Below are 25,539 nucleotides of genomic sequence, written 5' to 3' on the forward strand. Positions count from 1 at the left end.
TGTTAAATGTGTGTATACAGCACAAGCCGACGTGATTACTGTACGGGTGTAAGGGAGACACCTACTGGCTGCATAGCTGGATATACCTCTCGATTCTTCCCACGCACAGCTAAGTGGCCCTTCAGAACATATACTAACAGGGAAATGGCAAAGTCAAACTTAGGAGTTCATAATCAGTCCCATCGCTGATTTACAACAGCTGTATAGTAAGGAGAATGATGTGTAGCACAAATTAGAGTGTAAGTTGCACCTTTCCTCCAAGATGAATTACTGATTTTTTGTTGTTGTTGCTAGAGTACTGAGAACAAGTCTGCTATTTTTGTTTGGAAGAGACAACCCCTCTGGCATTTTGATATAATAAAATCACAAAATTAAATGATATGATAGAGGAAGATGTAGTTAAACTGAAATGGAGTACACAGATAGTGAAGTCAAATGTATACATATGTATGTTTTAAGCAGTGTTGCACGTAGAAAGGCATAAGACCATGCTAACAGTTGAAGCAAAAAATAAATAATAAAAAATACTTAGTTGAAAGTTATTGTGAGGAAGATAGGTACATTTACCAAGAATTACAAATAGCACAAATGGGGATGTATTATTCTCTGATAAACTGTTATCAAAACTGTAAATAAGGTCTTATATTTTGACATGTTTTCAGACTAAGATTTTAAGGAAAGAAGGGAAAAACAAACAAACGAAAAAAACAGAAGTCACTAAAGAGAAGCCACTAAAGCATTCCACGTCAGAGACTGGAAGATTGAAAACGTGCTAAATATAAAAATACTAAACAGCTACATATAAATTTTATTAAATACAATGTAAAAATAATATACTCAAAAGTCGGGGGGGGGGGGGGGGGGATGGAGAGGGAGGGCTACAAAGCTTATACTATACTTTGTCTCTAATTCCAGATGATTACATTTCCTCCAGTTTGTTATATATTATTTACAGAATTGTTGGGAAACACCTATTTATGCACTACAGTGCTCTACTTTAATAAGTAAAATGTACAGAGGTATGTGATCTTAGGTGTATTCAATGTCTACCCAGCCATTCTCTAAGCATTTCAAGCCCATCTATGCAGAAGTCACAGGTATATTAGATATATTACAGGCATTAATAGGGCTGATCTAATAACATCTAATTCATTCAGTAATGATTTTTTGTTCTCTAATTCAGCTGGCTGTGTAGCTAGTTTAACAGTGTTTTATTGATATCTTGTTTCACTGAGGGATATTACAGATGGACAGTGTGTTTCCTTTATTGTTTTGGGTTTTTCTAGGTATCAGGTTGTTCTGATAAGAAGTTGCTATCCAAACAGAAATACATAATCCATCTACACAGCAGTATTACAGTTATTTATTTCCCTATTTTGAAGGGTAATTGCACCACGTAATTATCTATAGTGGGTATTTGGAGGACAGGTCCTTAAGGATATTAATAGAGTAGTCTTAGTCCCTTAAATTTTCAGGTTATTTTTTGTCTTCCCAACATCATTTGCCTGACTCTCTTGCTGTGTGGTAAGGTGTAGGCAACTTAAACTCGTATAGACTAATTTGACAAGGTAAAAGCAAACTTCAGTCTAAAACCATAAAAAACCTAAGATGAGACTAAAGAATTGCTCAGCATTTGCTCAAGTCCAAAATGATAGAAAAAAGTTTCCAGTATATGTCCCCAAGTGACAGAAATTCAGCAGACAATGAGTAACTGAAATTGAAGACTGATGTTAATATCTATTGGTGCCTTCTAAGAAAACTACTGAGCTTTTTTTGGAGTCATTTTCTATTTATACAACATTAACAATTTTATTGTTTTTAAATTGTATAGTGCATACCCACTCTTCCCAGTCTTTCTAGAGTGGTAACCCAAAATCTATGAGGTCTTAAAAATATATATATATATGAAAATATCATAATAATCATAATATAAGTATGCTCATGCTTTCTACATCTAACTGATAAATACAAGAATATAAGGTAGATAAATGAAAATACAATTTAAAATTGCTGATAGATCCAAGAAATTTTGGTGAGGGGAAAAAAATATCAATGAGATTCTAGTCACCAGGTGTGAAAACTGACAGTGTAGATCACTCTGGAGAAGGAAAGGTGATATATCTTTTTAATAAAAAAGGACTCAAAACTGAGGACTAAAGTTGCTATATCACTAAAGTGCTACACATTTTAATTTCTCTTCACATTGGAATTTCATGCCCTAGTGGGAGGTGAAGTGTTGGGGTACTAGGGGTTTTCTGACTAATTTTGGAAGAAGGTGACAGTACTCGAAACTATGAAAAAATATAGGAAATTGGTGCTATATTATTACTATATAAGAGGTGACTTCAGCCATTTGTAGGTAGAATCCAACTAAAAACAGAAGCTACATCAAATAAGGATGTTTATGAATAGGAAATTAAAAGGATCAGCCAAAGCAGTTAATTCTTGCAGGTGTCTCACAGAATGCCCAAGGGGATGCAGCAAGTGAATTGCTGGGGAGACATTCTATATAAACAAAAAGGAAGTAATTAAGTTGTCATTGGCAAAGACGTGTGTAGTCACCAAAAATATGAATGAATTCAAACATTGCCTAGGCAAAATTCATGGGAAAACATGCTAATCAAGGGCTATTAAACAGCAATCTGGGGATATATTAAAAAAAAAAAAAAAGTATCATTTCCCAGCAGTATCAGTAGAAATAACTTTGGGATAAATTATATGTTGCAAATTGCAAATTGTGAATGGCACTCACACAAGTTCTGTGTTTGAGAATATAACCTGAAGAAAGTGTATTAGCCTTCCTTGATTATACAAAGTCGTTGTTCATTACAGAGATATCTGTGTAGCAGTGTGCATAGTTAAAAAGCATTAAGGACAAACCTGCCTTCTCTACGCTTCTAGGATGTGTCAGGAAAATGGATCCAGCTAAAAGGTTTGGTGTTTATTTAGCATCTGTGGATGAAGTGTTTTTAAATACTTTTAAATGCTTTTTTTTTTTTTTTTTTTTTTTTTTTTTTTTTAATATCCCACCACCACCATGACTCTCATTCACACTACTTTAGTGAAAATGTTCCCGTGTAGAAAAATCAGCAGAACTGGGTATTATTTAAATTAGACTGTGGCAAAAGGGTTGGAAGAGACTGTAGGTGTTCTCTTTTTATACGCAGTCTTCAGAATAAGTTTGAGGTATGTGAAGCTTCATTTATGAAACTACTTTGCAGATTTATCAAAATCACTAAATTTAAATTATATAGACATAATAGATGCATTGTGCTATATATTTTTTCAATGATAAAGTTTTTCTGCTATATTGCTCTATAAATATGTTTTGATACGTAGGGTAAATTATCACTGGTAATGAACCTTTTATGCTTAACTAAAACACATTTTGGCCTGAATATAAGGCAAAGAAAATCTAAGCTAACTGACAGGCAAACGCTCCGTTTACCTAGCCAAAAACATATTTAGTGCTTAGTTAATTAACACACACTCATTTTTTTCCTTGATGTGCTAATAAGTGCCAATGGCTTTTTATTTTTATTTATTTTATTTTTTTCTTTAAGTATACCTTAATTACTATGGAAACCCCATAGGAAGAGGCATGACTACTGGAAACCCAAGTAAAGATGACAATGACATAAAAATATATCTTAGATCTCCAAGTGGTGGCAGGACCATTAGAAGTAATTTTGCCTCACCGAGCATCTCTCTCCCCTCAAATTATATATATTCACTGGAAAGGCCATTTCTCAAACATGAAAATAGCACTGCTATTCCATCCCTCTACGAATATAATAAAAGCGCTTATTATAATAGAAGCTGTGTCAAATTCCCTGACTTTACTTATTCTTCATTTTAAGCCATCTTTTTTTTCGAAGAATTGTAACATTGGAGATGAATGTTTTCTCCTCTCCCACCTTTGAACTAAAGGAATGTGGTTATGAATGGTTTGAGATGGGTGAGGGAGGGAATAAGGAAGAAGGAAATTTCTTCATGTGGTAAAGGATGTATTTATCAATAAAAGGTTTGTCCTTTTATGTTAGGAGATGTGATAACTTTGACAAAATTACTCCAGGGGATATATAAAACAGTTTCAAGAAAAAGCTTGTCTTATTAATTTTTGTTCAACGTTTTAAAGGTAGGAGTTTCTAAAATATGCAACGTATGCATAATGTACAGGCAAGGTTTTGCTGATTACAGACATTTGGAAAGACTTTAAAAGGCACGCAGGTCTGCACCAGCTCCTATTGACTTTTTATACAATTTAACATGCAGTAAATTTCTAAAAGGAGCAAGGATTTTTAAGCTGAATAGAGATATTTCATAAATCCATTCACATTTGGGGACTTAGCTGCATTTTGGAACAGCTGAAACGCTTTGTCCATAGTTCCAGAGCTCTTCATATATCTCTTATCAGTACTGCATGGCTCTTAAAAGGCTTTATTAAAAAAAAAATACAGAAAACCTTAGATTCATAGATGCACCATTTACCAATTAATAAAATATTCTCCATATCATTCTTCTCAGCATGGGAATCTAATTCTCCACTATTAAAAAATTCTTATTGTTGATACATGCTTCCTGCTGCATATGTGGGAAAATCCTGTTTGGGGCCAAGCAGTTCAAGGAGTATGAGTTGAACTTTAACCATCTTCCCATTTTCACTACACTACAGTATGTGAATATTTAATATTTCAGCATTATTTAAGATAATTCAGTAGGAAGGTTGGTTGGCTAATTTCAAATAACCCTCATAAAAAGGAGTTTAGCAGACTTGGGCAACAAATCCTACATTTTAGATTTTTTTTTTCTGTGATTAATTTAAAAAAAAAGTTTGTTTTTTTTTTTTAAAAAAAACAACTTGTTTCCTTCCATTAGTGCAAGGCATAAATACAGAATCAGTTCTTTGTGGATTTCTCTTGCAACTCTCAGCAGCGTTTTAAAGATGTTCTTCAATTATAGTCTTCATCATACTACCAGAACTGATGCTGACAGCTGGATAGCTTTGTGCTGGTATCACAAAATGTATGTCACTAAGTAATAGGCTATAAAAATGAGTTGCTATTCATCCTGAAAAAGATTGGGCACCAGTGAAGATTCCTATACCGTGTACTGTAGAAACTTTACTTATTTATTGTAGGCATTATACCACAGAAGAACAAGAAGGAATACAAAAGGGATAGCTTTGTGAATATTTAGGAGGAGTACTTGCCAGGGAAAGGCTAAAATAAAGCACCCATTTATTTTGAAAGGGGAAAAAAACAGGTTTTCCCAGTCAGAAAAGAGGATATTTAATGAATAGAAATTCATAATGAGACAGATTTGAAAAACTAGCTATCTGAATGAGAAGTGATATAAGTATAAATAAATATATAAATAAATATATGTATTTCCATTTTGATAATGTCTCTGACTGCCAAATCTAGTCCACTGGACTTTGTTCTGCATATTAATTTGAGTTTATTCTGCATTCAGTTTTCCAGCAACACTGAAGATTTCTGTTTTAAAAGTGCAAAAATTATGATAACACCACTTCTACTCTGCCATACAATTAATGATCACAGAGTAACTGCCTTTGACACAAGTTCCAGACTGCTAGGCACATTTGAAGAGTTAACTGTACAAATGTATGAAGTAATTTTTGTTACCCTTTTTATTGGTTGCAAAATGCCAGAAGTGGCTCAGAATAAAACAATTAGTGTGAATAGGAACACGAAATGAGGAAGTTTTGTTGCTATAGAAACATTATGTCTTCTTGATGCTCCTTTTTCTCTAAATAGCAATGAGCACTTTTTTTTTTTTTTTTTTTTTTGTTTGTTCTGAAATGAGAGAAATTCTCATGGACAAATCAAGAATACCTCCCTGCATTGCTACTCATTTGTACAGAAAGTCTTATGTTACAGAACTGATAGAGTGGAACTTTAAAACAGTTTTATTCTAAGCAAAAAGTTTATATTGAAGTTGAAAGAACCTTACCTTTTTGTCTCCCAGGAAAAGAAGTTATATGATGTACTGCAAGTAAGAACTAGTTTACTTCATTACTGACATCAGTATGTTCAGGATCTAAAATCTTGAAACACTTTGCAAGCCCTTTGTGCAACCCTGTTTAGATCTCGGAACAAAAATATAAATGGCATTTATGTTCCTGCCTGGTACTGGTTATAGAAAAACAACATATTTGGTTACCACAAGATAACCACATTTATTGCGTAATGGAACAAGATACCACCATTGTTTTCTGCCTTGCAACTGTAGTAAGACTGAAAAGAACACATTACCTTTTCTTGTATATAAATTGTTTATATATTGTTTGCATACATGGCCATTTTCCCTTCTGAAATAAAATGCAAAAATACGACGTCTTGCACAAGATTAAGAATATGATAGAAACACTAATAGCATTTTTTTCTTCAAATTGTTAGATTCTGGATTCAAGTGGATTCAACTAATATAAACAAGGAACTCTATTCTCAGTGCATAAAAACTGGTATCCTATTACGTCCTTCTCTCTCTCTCTCTCTCTCTCTCTTTTAATAGAAGACTTGACTTCTTGACTTCTTGACTTCTCAGTTCTTAATTCATTCCCCGTGCCCTTTGTTCAGGGGCTGGTTGCTAAAGGGCACAACAGCATTAATTAAATAACTCTCACCCACAAGATTTTAGCATGGCTGTTTGTCTTTTGACTTTTGAGAGCAGCACTATAAGATTGTTTGCCGAATAATTTTTTTTTTTTTTTTTGTGCTGGAAAGTACCAGTTTGAAATAGACATTTCTCAGGAGGACATTAATGTCAGTGAAGGTTTGCTTATGCAATGAAGACCAAGATAACTCATGGGATGACTCTACTTTTCCACAGAGAACCATTATAATAAGTGGGAGTAATTGTCTGTGTGACTCTCTTGGAAGTGCCAACACTGCACTGCTTATTGGAAAAATGTGAAAACTACTTTTTAGGGTGTAAAGCAAAGTACTCTCAGACTTGAAAGAATGTCATTTTCTCAGACCTTCAGAGTCATTGCTGTGCCTCATTCTCCCCACTAACTGTAAGAGATGCACCCACTTTCTTACTACTATTTCTGTGGTTTGGGGATGCTGCAGCAGGAAAGAGATGGTTAGCTAAAAGATAGCAGATGAACAAAATTAATGCCTACAATTCTCCTGATTGTCTGTTCTACTGCAAAATTAGTACAATTTGTGAAGATACTGGACACTGGCAACAAGTGTGTCTCAGTGTTCTAAGACACAGAGGATCAGTTTCATTTCCTTCTGAAAAATCAGTGTGATTTTCTGAGGTGTGCCAAATCAGTGTTTTTTTTTTTTTTTTTAATGTAATTGTTCAATATTTTGAAAAAAGAGAAATTTGTCTCTTTCTTTCCTGACTTTCCCCAACTGCTGGTTTGAATTTTTGTTTCGTTTTGTTTTGAATACTGTGTCCATGTAGGTCCTAATTCTTCCTAAACTTCAAACCTCACAGAAAAAATTGAATGTGTAGTTTTATTTTTGCTCAAAAGTGGGTTATCGGCCTGTCCTTCTTCTCACATTTTAGCAGAAATTTTGTGTAAGGGATCTAATTTTATTTGCCTAATTTTATTTGTGCCAATCAAAATCATTAAGCATGAGGTCTGTTCGCTTTTCACAAACCACTGAAATAAATATAATGCCATATCTGTCATTTCCCATTTAAGAGGGACTGCGCCTTAATAGCTGTTTATATCTCACCACTGTTGCTCTCAGCCTGCCATCTATACTCTAATGTAAACATATAGTCCTTTTTGCTTGCAAATAAAAATTGATTAAATAATTGCTTTTAATACAAATTCTGAATAATGTGTTGTCACAAGATATGAGTTAAAGACCAAAACTCAGCAGAGTTTAAAAAGGTCCCACTTTTCTACAAGATTGACATGAATAAATGAAATTGTCAGGTAATTGTAAAAGTACAAAATGCGTAGAGACATAAATTAATCTCTAATTAAATAGCAGTTCTGATATTTGACATAGGAGAATATTTTACAAGTGATACTCTCTGTAGGAGAGTTCACCTGAGCGTTAAGTGCTTTGGTTTGTAATGCAAAGGAACAGTTCAGCTATAGTCATTGAAGCGTGATGTTTTAAGTGAGGATGGAACAGGAATGGGGTTCTACAGGTTCCTTGCTCAATTCCTGCTCAGAGCAAAGCTAACTTCAAATTTGAATGGGGTTAATCAGGTCCTTCTCCATTCAGATTTTGAAAATCTCTGAGTATGGGCATTCTGGAGAAACTATTCCAATGTTTATGAATATATTTCTTTGTATTTTTGGACTTTTTGCTTCCCTTCCTTCTTGTGCACCTCAGCCTTGCCAGCCTGCACATCACCTGGTCCTGTCAGGTTAGTGTAACTGGAAAACGTGGTGAGGATGCACCCCCTCCCATTGTCCGGCCTCTTGATGAAGATGTTAAGTAGGCTTAGCTCCAACATAGTTCCCTTAAAACCAACTATTAAAGCTAGCAATTACAACTAATAATAATTTGTTAATATTTGGTATAGATTTATCTTTCCTTCTGGGATGCTGAACGTAACATAAGCCAAGCTGTTCCATAGAAAATCTCTTAAAGCTGTAATGGGAGGCTCATTTTACTAATCTCATAAATCCTTCAGACTAAATCTCACCCTTCGGTTACTGGAGAAATAGTGCAGATACAGTAAAACCAGCATATTTTACTAAAAATATCTTAATATCATTTTACTGTGTCTCTCAGGGTTGCAGGGCTGCTGCACAGGGCGAGTGAGCTGAAGGTTGGCAGCCCCACCATGACTGGACCAGCCAGGGAGCTGAGCTGTCCCACAGCCTCCGGGCAGGGTGGGCAGAGATGGGGGCTGGTCGCAGGGTCTGTGGCAGCCCATGACATGGTGAGGGGCTGGACTGGGGCCAGGAGGTTTCTACCAAGGGGTCCAGGTAGAGGTGAAGGTCCTGCTGAGGCTGGGCATCCTTACAGCTTGCTGATGCTCACAGGGCCCTGAGTTGTCTCTCCACCATCCCTGTGGTGTTGTCTAAGCTACCACAAAGATATTTGTCTGGCCTGAAAGAGATTTGTGTTAATTCATAACTCTAGCCAGATATTTATCAAACAACTTGGCAAAGTGACCTAATCAAGCTTTTAGTGTAGCATGGAAAAGTCACAAAATAAAATTGTAATTATCCTAATCATTACATATGCTACAAGTTTTTCTTCCTGAAGTAATGAAAATCTTTTTTTTTTTTTTTTTTTCCTTTTCTTTAGGAAATGAAGAGACATTGAACTCCTTCAGACTTCAACAGCAATGGGTTGAAATAGTGAACATGATGTTCATTGATGAACAGTTATAAGACCTCTTTCTGTCTACTGCCTATACAAAGTAGTATTTAAATCTTTCCAGTAACAAAATGAAGACAGATATAAGGAATGTATCAAGACTACAGAAGACACATTGCAGCCTATTCTACTATTAAACTGTAAGTATGTTATCTGTCTTTACTATACGGTTGTGAATAATTCATCTGCACTTTTTTTTAATGTTTGAGTTCTCTTTTTCACCTTTCATTTCTTGTGCAGACATTTCAGGTAAGTCCATGTTCACTGAAAGAGTTTTTACTGTGAACTGTACATTATTTTCAGTAAATTGATGAAACTAGTGATACCTTTTGGGGGTGGGATTAAGAAATTTTGAAAATTAGAAATTTCAGTGATGCGATCGGTAAGTAAAATTATTCAAGACAAACTCCTAGGGAAGTCACATCGAAGCATAAGAGAAGACCTTAAGTAAAATTGCATAAATAAGGGATTAAAAAAAAAAGTCTATCATGACATCAAAGAAAGAGGAGGAAGGCAAATCAAAATATCATTTAAAAAAATCCCCAAAAGAATGTGGGATATTTTTTCTGAAGGAAAAATATCTTACTTTTCAACATTTGGGGAGCATAAATTTCTTTGTATTCATCTGCATCCTATGCAATAAGGCATATTTGAAATTGGAGAAAAAGGTTTTCTTTTGTACCAGGAAAAGTTACGTTCATGCGATATGTTGAGAGGTTACTGAATGTTTATTATATAGTTGAGAATCATTCAAGAACATACTCATGATTTGTATGACTTGTTATTACTGTATCCTGCTCCAAAAGTATGCAGTCTGTTGCATGTTAAATAGCTAATGTAGAACTTCAATGTTTACATATAGAATATTCTTCCTTTTTGGCATTTTACATGAAAAATGAGAACACTTTATGTAAAGGTGAAAGCTTCCACCCTAGTTTCAAAACAAAACTAATAATAATAATTAAAAAAAGACCAACTCTTACTATGATAATGAAATAAAAGCATGCAAAATAATACAGCATATTCAAGAAGAATCTCCCTAATTGATCGTGTGTGTCCATGTCCATATCTCAGTCCATGTGTGAGACTGAGATAACTCCAGTATTTCTAGCCCTTGAAGGTACAAACTAGCTTTGATTTCTGCTTAATCTTTACCCAATATTTTATACTGTCTAATGGTCATGTGAAAATAACTTATGTTTATTCCTGGAATTACAAAGGAAATGATATTTAAAATGTAATTCTATATTATACAAGTTGTTTAATTAACAAAATTTACTGTGCTAAGAAGTTAGATATCTCATAGGAACCCACACTAACACTGCCTAGAATATTTCTACAGCCAAGCATTTTATAACGTCTACTTTTGATCAGGCTTTCTCTTTGGATTTGACAAAGACTGAAATCTTTAATGCCGTGGGTTCTGGCAACTTTAAAGCTGTTTCAGTCATACTCCCTTGTCTCAGTTTTGTTATCTAATTTCAGGGAGTGATATGAAACAAAACCAAGGGAGAAGATTAATATCTGTCAACTTCATAATGTGACCCAGTTATTAGAAGACATCTTTATTCTCTTGGACAGAAGTAAGTGGCATACCAACAATGTGACCAGTTTAGGACAGGCTCTAAGAAGTTAGACTGTACTGGTTTATTTGTGGTTTTCACTGTAAAAGCTCTGTTGTTCCAGATAAAACAATTGTTGGACCGGTTCTTGCTGAAACTCTCATGACTGACGTAATTGCTGATGTAGCAGGACGATATGGGGTAAAGCCTTAACTGGTGGTTTTCCCTCCTCCTTAAAGACAAGAAATATTTTGTTTCAAGGGCTGCAACTGGTTTTGCTTGATATTGTATGTCCTTTGTAGAGCACTCAGCAAGGGTTTTCATTAACACACTGCCTTGCACTAAAAGCAAGTATTACGTCGTTCTTTCAAAGCAATTCTCAGTCTGCTGCTTACCAGTCTGTTCCAACTGTGATATTTCTTGCTCCTCCAGCAGAAGTGATGTTATATCCCAAAACTGCCTGAACACAACATTTTGAGTCATGTGTCCTGATGTGGGCATGACATGTTCCCGTCTTTACACCTGACTCAAGAAAGCAGTTAAACTATGTGTTGAGTATTTTATAATGTATTCACTATTTGCAAAATACGATTGCATGTGCATATTTGATAGTGACCTGCCCATACTGGAAGGCATGAAATGGTGACTCAAGTTGCCTTAAGTTTTAGATAAGTCACAGCACTGATGCACCAGGAGAGATGAGAAGTAAATGGATAGGAAGAAATTTAAATGCCAAAATGGGTCTAATGTTCAGCTTTTGAAGGATTTGGGGGATACGAAGTTGTTTGGGATACACTGTCGTTCAGACCTGTGCTACAGACCTATCTATGTACTACTCCAGGATAGGGCAGCCCCCCGCCTCTAGGGCCAGTTCTTGCAAATACTACATCATGAGGTGAGATAAACCTTTTTGCAATTCCACGGCAAGAATAAATAGTTCTAAAGTAGTTCTAAAACTTAGTGTTAATAGCATGGTGTAAGTGATTTTCAAAAGCCAATGAAACCAGACAACTGTAGAGATATTTTTTGTGATGCATTTTGAAAGATGTTTTTTAATCAATAATATTAAGCATGGGAAATAAGAATAACTGATTTCTGCACCTGCAATGAACTGCATTTTATACATATGCTGTGTACCATGTACTACATTGTATATTGACACCAAAGGTAGAAGTAGAACAGGAAGGTAAGACAAGCATACAGAACATCTATTCTGTGATTTATTTCCTTGTCTAACATTTTCTCATTTCTAACATGAGATGTTAAAAATATAAAACTATCACATGTATGATTAATAGCACACTATTTGCCTTCCACATAGAGATTATTAAAAAAATATATAAAACAAAGAACCATATATCTTAACCAATGTCAGAAAAATCACCCTCTGGTACTAAACACTTTGAAAGACATTTAGAAAAAAATCCATTAGAACTTTGCTCAGTCATCAAAATTGGATGTTTTTATGACAGTGATTCCATTGAAGTAATGGCAAAAGCTAGGCAGGGTTACATTACAATGTGCTAGTGAATAAAGCGGTTTCTGGCTTCATGCCTCAATGTCTTTTTGGGCTGCTTGCTTAATTCTTTCTCTCTTTTTGAAGAAAACCCCTTCAATGTCATTCTTCTTTACCACATTTACACAGAAAACACTCAGGGAACGTGAGGATCTCCAGGGCCTCAGGATCCATGATTTTTAGGAAAAAACACAAGTCCAGGCTTAGTCTTCAGATTCACATAATGAAGAATGTGTTTTGTCCTACAGCAATTGGTTGAAAGCTCCAGTGATCCTCTGACTTATTTCCTGAATGGAATAAAAGCAAAAATTATGCAAAACAATATACTTTCTTCTACACAAGATTTACAAAACTGTAAGTGCTAGTGAAGAAAAGACTTCAAAAACTTGAGTACCTCATATCAGTTAACCTTTAGTTATTAAGATTAGCATTGTTTCCAATTTATTTAATTTATATGTGTTTCTTTCACTTCTTTACATTTTTGTTCTTAGGGTCTCGTTTTATTTGTGATCAGTTCTTCAACAGAAAAGAAGCATGATTCATATGCATTGTAGGAGTAAAAAGAGAATACTTAGGAGAGTTTTGATCAGATATTTACATACTTAGTACTGTATATCTAACTGCACATCTAATTCAAACCTGAAGATAAGATTTTATTCCACATGCAGCCCCTGTTTCTTGTTCTGTTTCTTGTTTCTTGTTCTGGCCAGCTAAAGAATCTGGGAAATACACTGTCTGCATCTGGCAGCCATGCTGTACAAAAGGTTCCAAGGGTTTTGACTCAGTTGTGTGTCTTCTGAGACCGTTGCCAAGTCCTTTGACAACTTCTGTACTTCATGATTACTGTTGTGATGATTTTCCTGTTTTCTTGAGTTGTTATGCTAATCTATGTCAGGCTTCCATAAAGAGTGGCCAGTGATTCATGTCAGGGGCCACCATCCTCTTCCTCAGTCAAATCTTTTGAGATGTTCTAAAATGTCCATAGAAAGAGAGGTGCTATGAAGTATACATTATTATTTCTGCTTCTGACCTATCTGCATTTGGGTTGCTCTCCCTCAACTGCTCGTCCCACCAAAAGGCTTATTAAAAGTGTTGATTTTAGTCATAAGATTGGCAATGCGACATCTGAGCTTAATGCTGGGCACATGGTACTCGAAGCATTTGGACGTTTAAGGTTGTGTGCATTCCTTTTTAAAGGTTTAAAATAGTTCTCACTATCAACATTTCATGGTAAAGAAAAATATGGAAACTTACTGTATTGTATGTATCTGGCTTGTTCTTTGTGACAGGTCAAAACCAGCAAGGGGAATTGTGTATGAAAACTTTTTTTTTCATAAGACAAGCAAATAAAAAAAAGATTATTTCTCTGTGAAAGCTTTTCTTCCCTAAATGTTTTTACAGAAAAGATGTGTTCGTCCCCCTATAGGCAGGGTACTAGCACTGGTTTGATTTGTCTCAAAAACAAAGAAATGGAATATTACTTGCTCCTAAAGAGAGATTTCTCTTCCCCTCCAGCTATTTCAAAATTGGTAACATCTTTCCTCCTTATATGCCACCATCATCTCTGGACAGCAGTTGCAGCTGTCCTGTAGACGACACTTCCCTGCTTCACTTACAGTATTCCACAGATAACAACATTTGGGCTGGATGGACTAGATGGACTGACTTTTTTCCAACCCTCCAAAACAGAAAATACTGCAGTGAAAACACAGACTTCTCCAGTTGGCTATTTCCATTCCACTCCTTGTGTTTTGACAGAATTAGACATCTTAAAGCGTGTCTTGTTGCTTTTACACCACATTAAAATTAAAGTGTTTTACTAGCATCATAAGATAAATATTTCCATTGTACCGCGCTTTGCCTTTTTTATTCTTACTTTTTTTTCGAAAACTATTTAGATGGAGCATTTTGCAAGTCTTTGCTCTTTAAGCAAGTATATTTTTAGGACACAAGTGGAATATTTCTCTGAAGGTGTGAATCTGAGGTAATTTTTGTGATGTAAATAGTGAAATTATAGAAGAGATAATAAACAAAGGACAGGAAGCTTATCTTTTTGGAGTCCATTGTGGTGACTTGGCAGACATCAATAGGTCATGGACTGGCTGAACAAAAAATGCATTCGTCTGCCAGTGCTCTACATTTCAAAACTTTTTTGGAGCCGGGGAACCGTAAGCAGTGAAAAATGGAGTTCTCTTAGACTAAAGCATGACATTCCAGCCAATTCCCACTTTGAGAGCCTAAGTTTATACACTGAAGTATACTACAAAACTTCACCTTTTTTTTTTTTTTTTCCCTTTCCACTGGCTCATCATTAGAAAATTTTTCTTTGCTCATATTCACCAGTGGTAAAATTTATGGGGAGATAAACTGAGTTTAAACAGGCCTTAAGAAAAGCAATTATAGTACACAAAAATAAGTGGATTACTTTAAGTAGACAGTAATGTTTCCTTTAACTTAATTTCTCCCATGTCTTTCATGTTTCTTAAAGCTGTCAGTAATTTAAGAGCAATAGAAAAAGAACTGAATAACAGTCCATAAAATCAAAAGGCTTGTCTAAAACAGAGAAGAGAGAAAGTTCCAGAGTCTTTTGAGCTTATTATGGATTTTATTGCATTTGATTTCACTTGCAAATAGTTTAAATATTATGGTGACTGATAGTAATATAAAATCCAAAATAAAGGGCAAATATTTCAGATGTTTCTAACTCTGGATAAACTTGGATTCAATATTTTCTTTCAAGTCTTGGTTTTCTCTTGAAATAATGGTAAAGGAAAGACAATGCAAAATTTTTAATCTTGACATAAGAATTCATCTTAAAAATAGTAATAACATTGCTCAAGAAATCATGTTAATTTTTTTGTTTGTTTGTTTGTTTTATGGTTTCTAATAGACCTTCAAAAAGTTGCATTTACTCTACAGCTACATCTCTCTTTGTATTTGAATGGAGCATTTGTTCAAGACCTTGTCAAAATCACTGTCCATGGTGGAAGGGAAAAGTTGAGCTTCTGTCCCTGGCTACCACATTGAGAACTGCAGGAGTTAACTCTGTCAATGATAATGAGATTGAGCAGGCAGCAGATGCTCATGTGCCTTTACAATCCAAATCTACCAAAAAATTCCTCTCACAGAAAATTTGAGGAATGTCTGGCACCCTGGAGATAGTGACAGACTTGGTATTAGCCATATGCCACCTGCTAGAGCCATTGTTAAACAAACTGCAGGATTTTACAGCACTATGCAAAGTTGCTTACTGTGACTCACAATGAGACTTTGTCCCATTCCAAAAATTTATCATCTTCCCTTACAACCCCTTTTTAAATTACAAGTCATGCTAAATTGTAAAAATCATGAATGTATTACAAAAATAGTAATTTAAGTAATTCAATAAGTAATTTATTTTAGAATATTTTACAAGATATGCTATTTGCAATCGTTCATGTACAGAAATGTTGTGTTTGCTACAATGTGTTATTTTTCCTGTAGAAGCTCAAATACTATACTTACTGTTTCACATTTACAATTTCAACATCTGTTTCCTCAAAGGTTTTGTAAGGGTCTGTTGCTGTTTTCATGCATTATCATATTTGATGCGATTCTGAGCTGAAAATCTATTCTGTAAAATATGGAAATTTCCTCATTTACAAAACCTGTGAACCAATGACACCTCACTGCAAAGAGGAGCACTTCTGAGAGCAGTAGAATGTAGTATGCATATCTGTAATGCTTTGCGTGGTAAAAATAGTAATAGCAATACATGAAAAACATATTTAGACTTCATTTCTTGAACAGATAGGTATCCAAAACAAACAAAAAACCAACACCAAAAACACTGGCCAAAGTGCTCAGAAATAACAGTCATCATCTTTCATTTCCCCATCAATATGATTGCAATAGTGCTTAATGGTACAGTGTGCCCTCCGCTTACACCATAAACTCTCCTTCTGCTTTTCCTGAGCTGTGTTGTACCTTCTGCTGTACCCAGCCTTGTACCTTGGTGTCCTTGCCCATGTCTTCCTGACTTGACTTCTCTGCCTTCCCCTCAGAACTGCCTCATCTCTCTGCACTTGTCTGCCAATCTCTGGGCTATCTTTGGCATTTCGAAAACTGCAGTCCTGACTGTGTTTGCTGGCTCAGCACTAGTAAAGGTATCAATGGTACATGCTAATGAATGTTGTGTTGGAAAGTTTTGTTAGGAATTAATATATAAGACAAGCCTTTACAGGATTAGCTAAGAAGGCCTATCTGAGCCTTCCTTGCCTTTTACTCAGCTGGCAGCTTAGCCAACAGCAGTTTATGGACAGTAGACATCTGCGGGAGAGTAATTTCTCACTGTATTTTCTGAATTTATTACCTTGAAACCGACAATTCTGTACTTCTCAGAAATATTTATTTCATGGGTTCAGACTATCCAACAGTGCAATTAGACTCAAATGTAGAAAGAGTTGAGCCTGAGAGCTGCAGCAAAGACCATTTAAAAAAACAACAACAACAAACAAACAACAACAACAAAAAACAAACAAAAACAGGAGACAATTTCATCATTTAGAATCATCTCAGGATTCTGAGACAGTGAAAATTGTCCTTGCTTCCAAATTACTGAAAGTTCCTAATATCATATGTTGAATATTCCATTCATTCAAGAACTGAGTTTGGCCTTGTGTCTTTGGGTAGTTTTTATTTTACAGTCATGTAATGTCAAGAATTGTAAATCAAAATTCTTAAGAAAAAACAAAAATGCTCAATTGAAGTTGAAGCTCAGCTGGTCTCTAAGTATAGGTTGGATGGTATGGTTTAATGTCTTGGACAGTTTGCTTTTAGTAGAGAATTCCTAAAGTCTCTTCAAGGATCGAACTACATGTAACTGCTCATTTTAAAGCTTCAGCCAGTTGTGAGATACCTTAATTAAAAGAATGAACAAAGTATTCGTTGATCCAACCACTGCAATATGGCAATGTGGAATTACAAAACTCAAGGGAGTGCTTAGCAAACGCAGGCATTTCATTTCTCTTAATTTCCCTTACTCAGTTCACTGTAGTAAACTTACTTTCTATAGCGGAGATGCTGAAGTTGGAATATATATATATATACTTTTTTTTTCTTTTCCCTGAAGTAACTCATTGAGATGCAGGCTCAAATTTATTTCAGTAGGAAAAGATTGGGTTTTATGTATTTCAGAGTTTAGGTTTCAGCATGAAAAACAGTCTGCTTGCTTTATAGGTAAGTTCCAATCTCAGGCATTTTTTAGTGTGGTGAGCAGACAGAAAATTGGAATGAATGAAAAATGAAAAAAAAAGTGCTTATTATTGGATTTATTCTCATTTTCAACACTCCATCTCAACTTTTTGTACAAACATTCTAAAAAGTTTCATCATTTGGAAGAGTTTTTGTTCTCTTAAGTTTTTGTTTCGTTTTGTGAATAAAAGTTGTTGCAATTCTTCTCTCAGAGAATTTTATTTAAAAAAAATGTGGAAGCATTCTTAGCACTGACTCTACCACTGAAAACATATTCATGACTTTTACCAACTCAACATCCAGTTGCATGGTTCAGCAAAATGATAACTGAAAGAGAGACTGTCTCACTGTAAATACACCATAGAGCTCACACCAAGAGAGCGCTGTTCTCTGAAATGTCTGTGAATATTTTATAAGCACATTTAGTCTGGCAATTAGAAGATACTATAATAATATTCCTAACCATCAATAAAACCAGGTATAATGCAGTCTTTCAATGGAGTCATTAGGGGAAAAACTCCGCTTACTATTTGTAAGGTAAAGTTGATGCATTATGAAAAGGTTTACATGGTGCATTACCTGAGATAATAAGGTACTGTTCATTAAGAGATAGAAAGCTCCTGCTAATCCTGTATTTTTAAATACACTTGTACTTCTTTGTACTCATTCTTTGAGTATGTTAAATAGCTTCCACAAAGAATGCATTCTGCCTTTTGAATATTGAGGTAGCTGCTGCTGCAAAAGCTTACCATATTCATGTCAGAACATACAAAGTAACATACCCAGTAACGAACTGCGTTCGTGTATGTGCGGTATTTGGAAAGCGGCGAGTGCTACTGTCATTAAAAAATTGAGCAAATGATCTTCTAGGGTTTGCTCAGCTGCAAGACAACCAGCAAGGTGCTGACACCAGCTCTATAGTTTTACTTTAACGGAGATGTTCCACTCTGCAAAACATCATTATTGCTTCTATTATATCTCTTCACCTTATACCTACTGTGCAGAATGACTGATTCAGGAAAATTGAACTGTTGCATGAGCAAGATTTTTTTTTTTCACTTATTACCTCCATATCTGGTCATTCACTGTAATACCTATGCAAAAGAATGTAGAGTTAAGATTGCAGCTTATCTTCAGGATTCAATACTGATCTGGGTTGACATTTTATTCTGAGTGCTCATTCTATTATGCAGAAAATTATTTTGGATCTCATTTCAGAAAGGTGACATTCAACACATGGGTTCTTTTTTGAGGGACTGCAATAAGCCATTCCAGTTCCTTCAGGTAGAAGGAAAATCCTTGTTTTGCAGGGTAGCCTGGTAAATTATTTTCCATACATTCTATTTTCCCTATTCTCTCTCACATTCACAAGGTCCTCCCACATGGTTCTTGTTCTAATGCTTTCCCTCTGTTTTCCAGCTATGGCATCTAAACACTTTTTTCTGCAACCACAAACTATTCATCCTTCTTGGTTGTCCCTAAGAGACTAAATAGGGTAAATATAATTAAGTGGGAAAAATAACAAAAGGAATTACCTTTCTGTTTATATTTTTGAAACAGAAGTGCTGAACATTTTTTTGAATTAGATTTTATAACATCCAAACACTGAATGTTTATTTGCTTATGACTAATATATTTACCCTGCTTCTGGAAGGTGTGAAATGTAATAAAATATTAAATAGTTAATGTTATACTTCCTGATAATATTCTAAAACATTTCATATAATAAGTAGAACCATAGAAGATGGTGATTAAAATTTCTCAACCTTTGGGTATTGTTTCAGTAATTTCATATTTTTTATTGTTTTTATCTTAATATGCTTTAATTCTGGGTTATTCACTCATACAGAAACTGACAGTAAAATTAATATAAATAATTTTCTTCTCTCAGGTGTAACTATGACAGTATAAAAACTGTTTAAATCAGCTTTTTATTTTCTTCCTTTTACTGTTAGGACAGAGATAGATTTTATTTATTTATTTATTTTTGGCAAAGGTGTGGTTAGGGGACATTTATCACAGCTTTAAGAAAAGCTCTAGTGGTATAATGAAATGTATTATCTTTGAAACATCTCTTAAAATGTCTTCTAATTCCCATTTTTTACTTTCTCGATCTTTTAATGAGCGTCACTGAGAATACTGAATTTGTATTGCCTCAGATTGTTAAGAAGGTGTAACAGATAGCTATGGCTTTCAAAAGCTCCAGTTTTTCATGTTGTCTTTTCTTGTCTGAATTTTGAATTGGGAAATGAAAGGTGCTGGAAAAAATGTATCACTCATAACAATTATTATTATTATTATTATTATTATTATTATTATTATTATTTGGGTGGTGGTGGTGTATCAGGCAACATTTTAACTCACTACAAGACCCTCTGTCATCTTTCAGGGCTATCTATATTTCTGTCTTCGAAATGGATCCTGGTCCAAATAACTTAGTAAAAGCATGTTTGCATATTTAATTTATTTTGAAATAAAAACACTAAATAATTATTTTAATTCTAAATCATTGTTTGTACGATAGCCCTTAACAGATTAGTAATATAAAATTTCAGACCAGGCAGTTGAGTTGTGTTTGTTGTGGCTGTCATAACACATCCCGGAGTGAATGATATACCATACAAGTTCTCTGTCTTTTGAGCTTGTTGACAGATCATCTACATAGGAACTAGGAAAATAGTGAGACAGAGAATGTTTGCTAGTTGGTTCCACAGGAAATCATGCAACAAATAAAAAATATCAAATTCTATTCTACTTTATAGAAACCTGTAAAATATTATCATAGAATACATAATGAGTCGGTGTATTTATCTATACATGAGAAGTGGAGAGAGATGGCAATACTGAAATGGGAATTAGGTGTTTCAGAACACCTAATTTAATATGAAATTAAATAAATATTTTTCTAATTTTATATTAAAAAATTAACTCTTCCATTCAAAACTGTACAATTGTAAATCAGAAAACAAAGAAATAAACAAAACCAAAACCAACCAACCAACCAAAAACCCAAAGCCATTATTCTGATCCTAGTTAACTAAATTGACTTTGCAAGTTCTTTTTTTTTTTTTTTCAAATTAAAACTCTACTTTTTTTCTCTTGCTGGACTCACAATTTTCTTCACAGGTTATTGTTCTAAATACATGACATTCTGTACTTAGGATGGTGAGACTGACTTTATTCTCTACGTTGTAAGAACTCATTTCAGCCGTACTGTCATATCTAGACATGGTATTATCTATGGAACTTCATGAAGATCCTCTTGTACTGAAGATCTGGTCTTCCACAAAATTTGCACTAAAAAAATGTTGAAGAGGGTTTGATACCTAATTTCAAAGATAATGAATTCTTACTGGTGCCAAAATACTATTTTCAGTAAATAGAATTGAAGAATAAAGTTCTTATTTTTGAAGATAAAAAGGCACACAAAAGGTTTAGTTTTCATACTGTGCTGATTAATCCTTGCAATGTTGTTTCAATTCTTTTAGATAAAACCCCACAAGATGAAGAAAGATTTTTTTTTCTGTCAGCATCATGCTCGCATGATCTTAATTTTAACTTCAAAATTGCTGTTACATATTAAACCTATCTATGCTGCTTACTTTAGACATAATGTCTTTTTTTTTTTTTTTTTTTTTTTCTCTAAATATCTCTCAGTAACATTATCCCAGAAAGGCTAACTATAATGATAAGAGGAGGATTGACAGGGAAGAAAGAGTCATTCTGGCAAATGTTGTGTATTAATTGAGGAAAAAGAAAAAGGAGCTTTGCAAGAATCACAAGGAGAGAGAGCTTAAGGAAACATATTTCCTTTTTTATTTTATTTTATTTATTTATTTTTAATTGGTTTGATTTGTAATTGTACTTTCATTGTAAAAATCATTGAAAGTTGGGAACAGCTACTAGAAAAATGATCTAAGAAAGTAATGTATTCAGACAGAACCTAGGCATAGATGATTTCAGTTTGAGGTTTAAAGATAAAGCAAAGTTAAAAGTCATGCAAGTGTATGAATTCAAACCCAAAGAGATGATGGCAAACAAACCTTTTTAAAGGTTTCTACTGTTATTTATAATAGCACTGTTCAGCTAATAAATGAATGGTATTTGGTTTCAGAAGTGTATTCCCAATGGATAAACTGGGGCAGAACAGTGAGACGAAGAACCCTGAAGTTAATCCTGATCACAGGAGAACTAAAATTACTTATGTCAGAAATGATGCTATTCCTCTTACTATGGAGTTAGATCTATATAACTGTTTCCAGTAAAACGTTATTATTTAGAAACTGAGAGTTCTAGCCTTTATGTATTGTCCTCAAAATGTACTTTGAAGTATAATTTGACTTGATTTTAAACTGCTTAGATATTGCAAGGGCTATAATATCCTTTCACTCCTGCTATTTTATGCACACACATATGCACATGCACAGCTAAAGAAACTTAAGTGCTGTTCCAAAGAAGCAGTAATAAAAAAGAAAGCAAAGAAGCAATAATTAGGCAGAGATAGATAAACAGATTTATTATTTTAAAAGAAAATATAAATAATGTAAATTACAGACTCCTTACAGACATATTTTATGTAACATTCACAGTTATTTGAACTGTATATTCTCTATGTGAACTAAGTATAGTACTATATGTAGAGATATATGTGATCTCTACCCAGTGTGGGACTGGAAATCTGAAAAAGGTAAAAAAACCTGAAACTTAAAAGAAAATAATAATAAAAAAAATTTCTTTGTTAGTCAAAGTTACTCTTTGTTAGTTGGAGACTGATAAAATTTTAAGGATTTTTAAAAAATGAATATTGTAATTTTTTATTATTATTTCTTCCAATTCTGTACTTTGTGGAGAAAGGTGCTTACAGGATTATTATTTTTTTTTCACATGATTTGTATGTTTTTAAATTCATATGTATATAGATGAAGAGAAAATCTTGAAGCCTTGAATCCCAAAAGTTTTGAAACCATAACTCTAGAGAGGAGAGCTAAAGATTTGGTTTTGTTTCTTTTCAGTCTAATGTAATTTACTAATTTTGTGTGCTAGGGGTTAGAGAACTGAAATATGTACTAGTTGGCTTCTTCTATTGTCTTTGCCTCAGATTTCTATGTTATTCTGGGAGACAGAACTGAGGTTGAACAGACCAGTTCCATTTTTCTTAATTGTTGAGCTCTGTTTCAAATTTAATTTTTTATTTTATTTTTTTCCCCACAGTGCAAGGAACACCATTTCTCTGTTCATTGAGTCTTTCTTCTACTGCCTTTTTCTGATTCCTGCATAACTTCTACAGTGTGACACAGCCATGTGATTTCTGCTACATCATTTTTCTTCTGGTTGTAACAAAGAGAAGAAATATTTATTTGTAAGTGTCTGTATCTATGGGAATACATTTCGGCAGATACTTTTGCTTGTATTAAATAATCAGGGTTGCCTAAACAGAACTGTGGTTTGAGAAACTCTTTGCAGTCAGAAGACGGCTTTTCATCCTTCTAAGATATCTTGCCTGCCTATCTGCACCATAAGTGTTGCTTGAATGAACATGTCCATGTTGCACACAATTGGAAAGGAAAAGAGTGTTCTAGCTAAGCGTACCCAGCAGGAATTTGTAACTGTAATGTGTTCACTCTCTAGAGTATTTTAAAGGGTTTTCAGATCCTTTACAAAAGGAAAGAATTGGGCTCTAGCTTAAGCAGCATTATGTTCAAGTCTACAGAGGTGAAAGTCCTCTGCTAGAGGACTAGTTCTTTAGCTGAAAATGAATGAAAGTAGCTCACACCTTTATGAGATGAATAGGGAAGAATTAATTTACGTAATTTAAACTGAACAGTACAGGTTTTAAAGGACCTCTGGAGGTCATCTGGTCCAACCCTCCTGCTCAGGCAGAGCCAGGTGACAAGGACCATGCCCAGACAGCTCTTGAAGATCTCTGAGGAGTGAGACCAGACTCCACAACCTCTCTGGGCAGCCTGTGCCAGTGCTGTCACCCGCACAGTGAAAAAAATGTTTCCTGTTATTCAGACTTGTCCTGTCACTGAGTACTACTGAAACCAGACTGGCTTCATCTTCTCTACACCCTCCCTGCAGATGTTTGTACTCATTGATGAGCTCCTCTTCTCCAGGCTAATAGTCCCAGCTCTTTCAGCTTCTCTGAGTTTGTATAGACATCTGAGTTCTTCCAGCTGTCTATTCCCACATGCCACCACCAGAAGTCAAAAGACTAATTGCATTGTAAAATGAAAACCTAGAAAGTCAGGAGATGCCAGAATTAATTTAAAATTTTCTATCACTAGCCATATGCTTTAGTTTGCTTACTTTAGGAGATCATAAGCATGTCTCTGATATTGTCTTTTTACCACATGAGTGCTGGTTTTATGGCTGAAGGTCTGAGCACCAACTGCTATAGCAGTAACCAGCCTTATGATTCCCTTACTGATTGTTTTGACATGAAGGTACATTTTTGCTGAAGATCATGAACAACAAAAGGAGTACAGCAAGTTTTAATCTCAGGAAATGGTTAGAAAACATGTTTCTGTAGCCTGAGGGCATTCCCAGCCACTGCTACTTGCTACCAATAGTGGAGTTCTTAAGGCTTTTTCAGGAAACAGAGTAATCTTTCATAATGGCAAGTAGCAGGTAGCTCACATCAGGTTATTACAGCCTAGGCACCCCATATATTTTGGGATATTATGTAGCAGAGTCAATTGCAGTTGTTGCAGAATATCCATTGATGTTAAGAAGACATGATTTCAGATCACTGGAGGCCTGTATTAAAACTGTCTTATCAGACATCAAATTGGATTTCTAATTTTTATCAATCAAAGCACAACTATCACCCAAAACATAAAAAATAATATGTCATTAACATTCATGCCTGTTCACATCTGGATCTTAACGAATACCCAAATGCCTTTGTCTTAAAGCAATTTAACAGTGGTGTTAGTAAATAATACATGTAACTTTTATTTATGGAGCATACATGGAATAACATGAAAGTACATAGTATTGAACAACTGTCTTGTTACGTATCACATAACACTTTTCACAGGAGTTTTTGTCTTACAGTAAGCACCCTGGAAAAGCTTAGAATTTTGACAGTCAGTAAAAATATCACTGTAGATTATTAACCCAACTTATAGCTAGTTAATTATTCATGAATTTGAAACTGTAAGACAGCATGGGAAGAGTAGTAATGCTTATTTCTTTATATGGAGAAATAAACATTTCTGTGAGAAAGTCTTATCCAATAAGGACAGGTTCTGTGGTCAATAAAAGCAAAGAAGACTTTTTATTCTGTTATCATTTTGGCCCTAGTTACCCATTGTTCCTCTTCTTATGTTCCTTATTTATTTGTTTGGGCAGGCACATGCTATGACTGGTTCACAGCTATGCAAATGTTGACTTGCTAGTCAGTACAAGCTTGCAGAAATGAAATGTTAGACCACTTTAGAGCACGGTTTGTCTGCCAAATTACAGTTTCTACATTTAATGAGTATGCATTTGGCTCTCCTACAAGCTAACCTTTTAAAATTCTCTCAGTTGCTGATTTTTTATTTATTTATTTTATTTTTTAAAAAAAAAACTATCCCCTTTCTGAAGGTCAAGAAGGAAATGCACAGTCTTTCCAGGTCACTTTGATTACAGCCTATCAGTGTGACCTGAGAATGCTGAGTAGCTTTAAAGAGGCTTCTTTAGCCTACAAACACCCTTTTCAATTTTGTTGCATTTGAAAGGCTAACCAGCTATTTCATTTAGGACTGCATAAGAAAGAACATCAGGAAATCATGCTCCATAACATCAGGTTGTAGCACACACTTGCTTTTGTTATATTTTTTAATTATCATGCGTATTGTTCATTTTTTTCTTTTCTTTTGGTGGAATTTTGAAAATGCAAATAAATAAC

At 34.6% G+C, this 25,539-nt stretch overlaps 1 long non-coding RNA gene across 4 annotated transcripts in view; it reads left to right on the forward strand.

Moving 5' to 3' along the window:
• The window catches only part of LOC121069736, a 245,677-nt gene that overhangs the window by 43,175 nt on the left and 176,963 nt on the right, over positions 1–25,539 (forward strand). For all 4 annotated transcript variants that reach the window (XR_005819584.1, XR_005819585.1, XR_005819586.1 and 1 more), the window contains exons 3-5: positions 9,261–9,472; positions 10,818–10,915; positions 22,854–23,001. This is a non-coding gene — a long non-coding RNA (uncharacterized LOC121069736). The remainder of the gene's footprint in view (positions 1–9,260; positions 9,473–10,817; positions 10,916–22,853; positions 23,002–25,539) is intronic.

Source organism: Cygnus olor, chromosome 4, assembly GCF_009769625.2.
Source record: "Cygnus olor isolate bCygOlo1 chromosome 4, bCygOlo1.pri.v2, whole genome shotgun sequence".
Taxonomy (NCBI): domain Eukaryota; kingdom Metazoa; phylum Chordata; class Aves; order Anseriformes; family Anatidae; genus Cygnus; species Cygnus olor.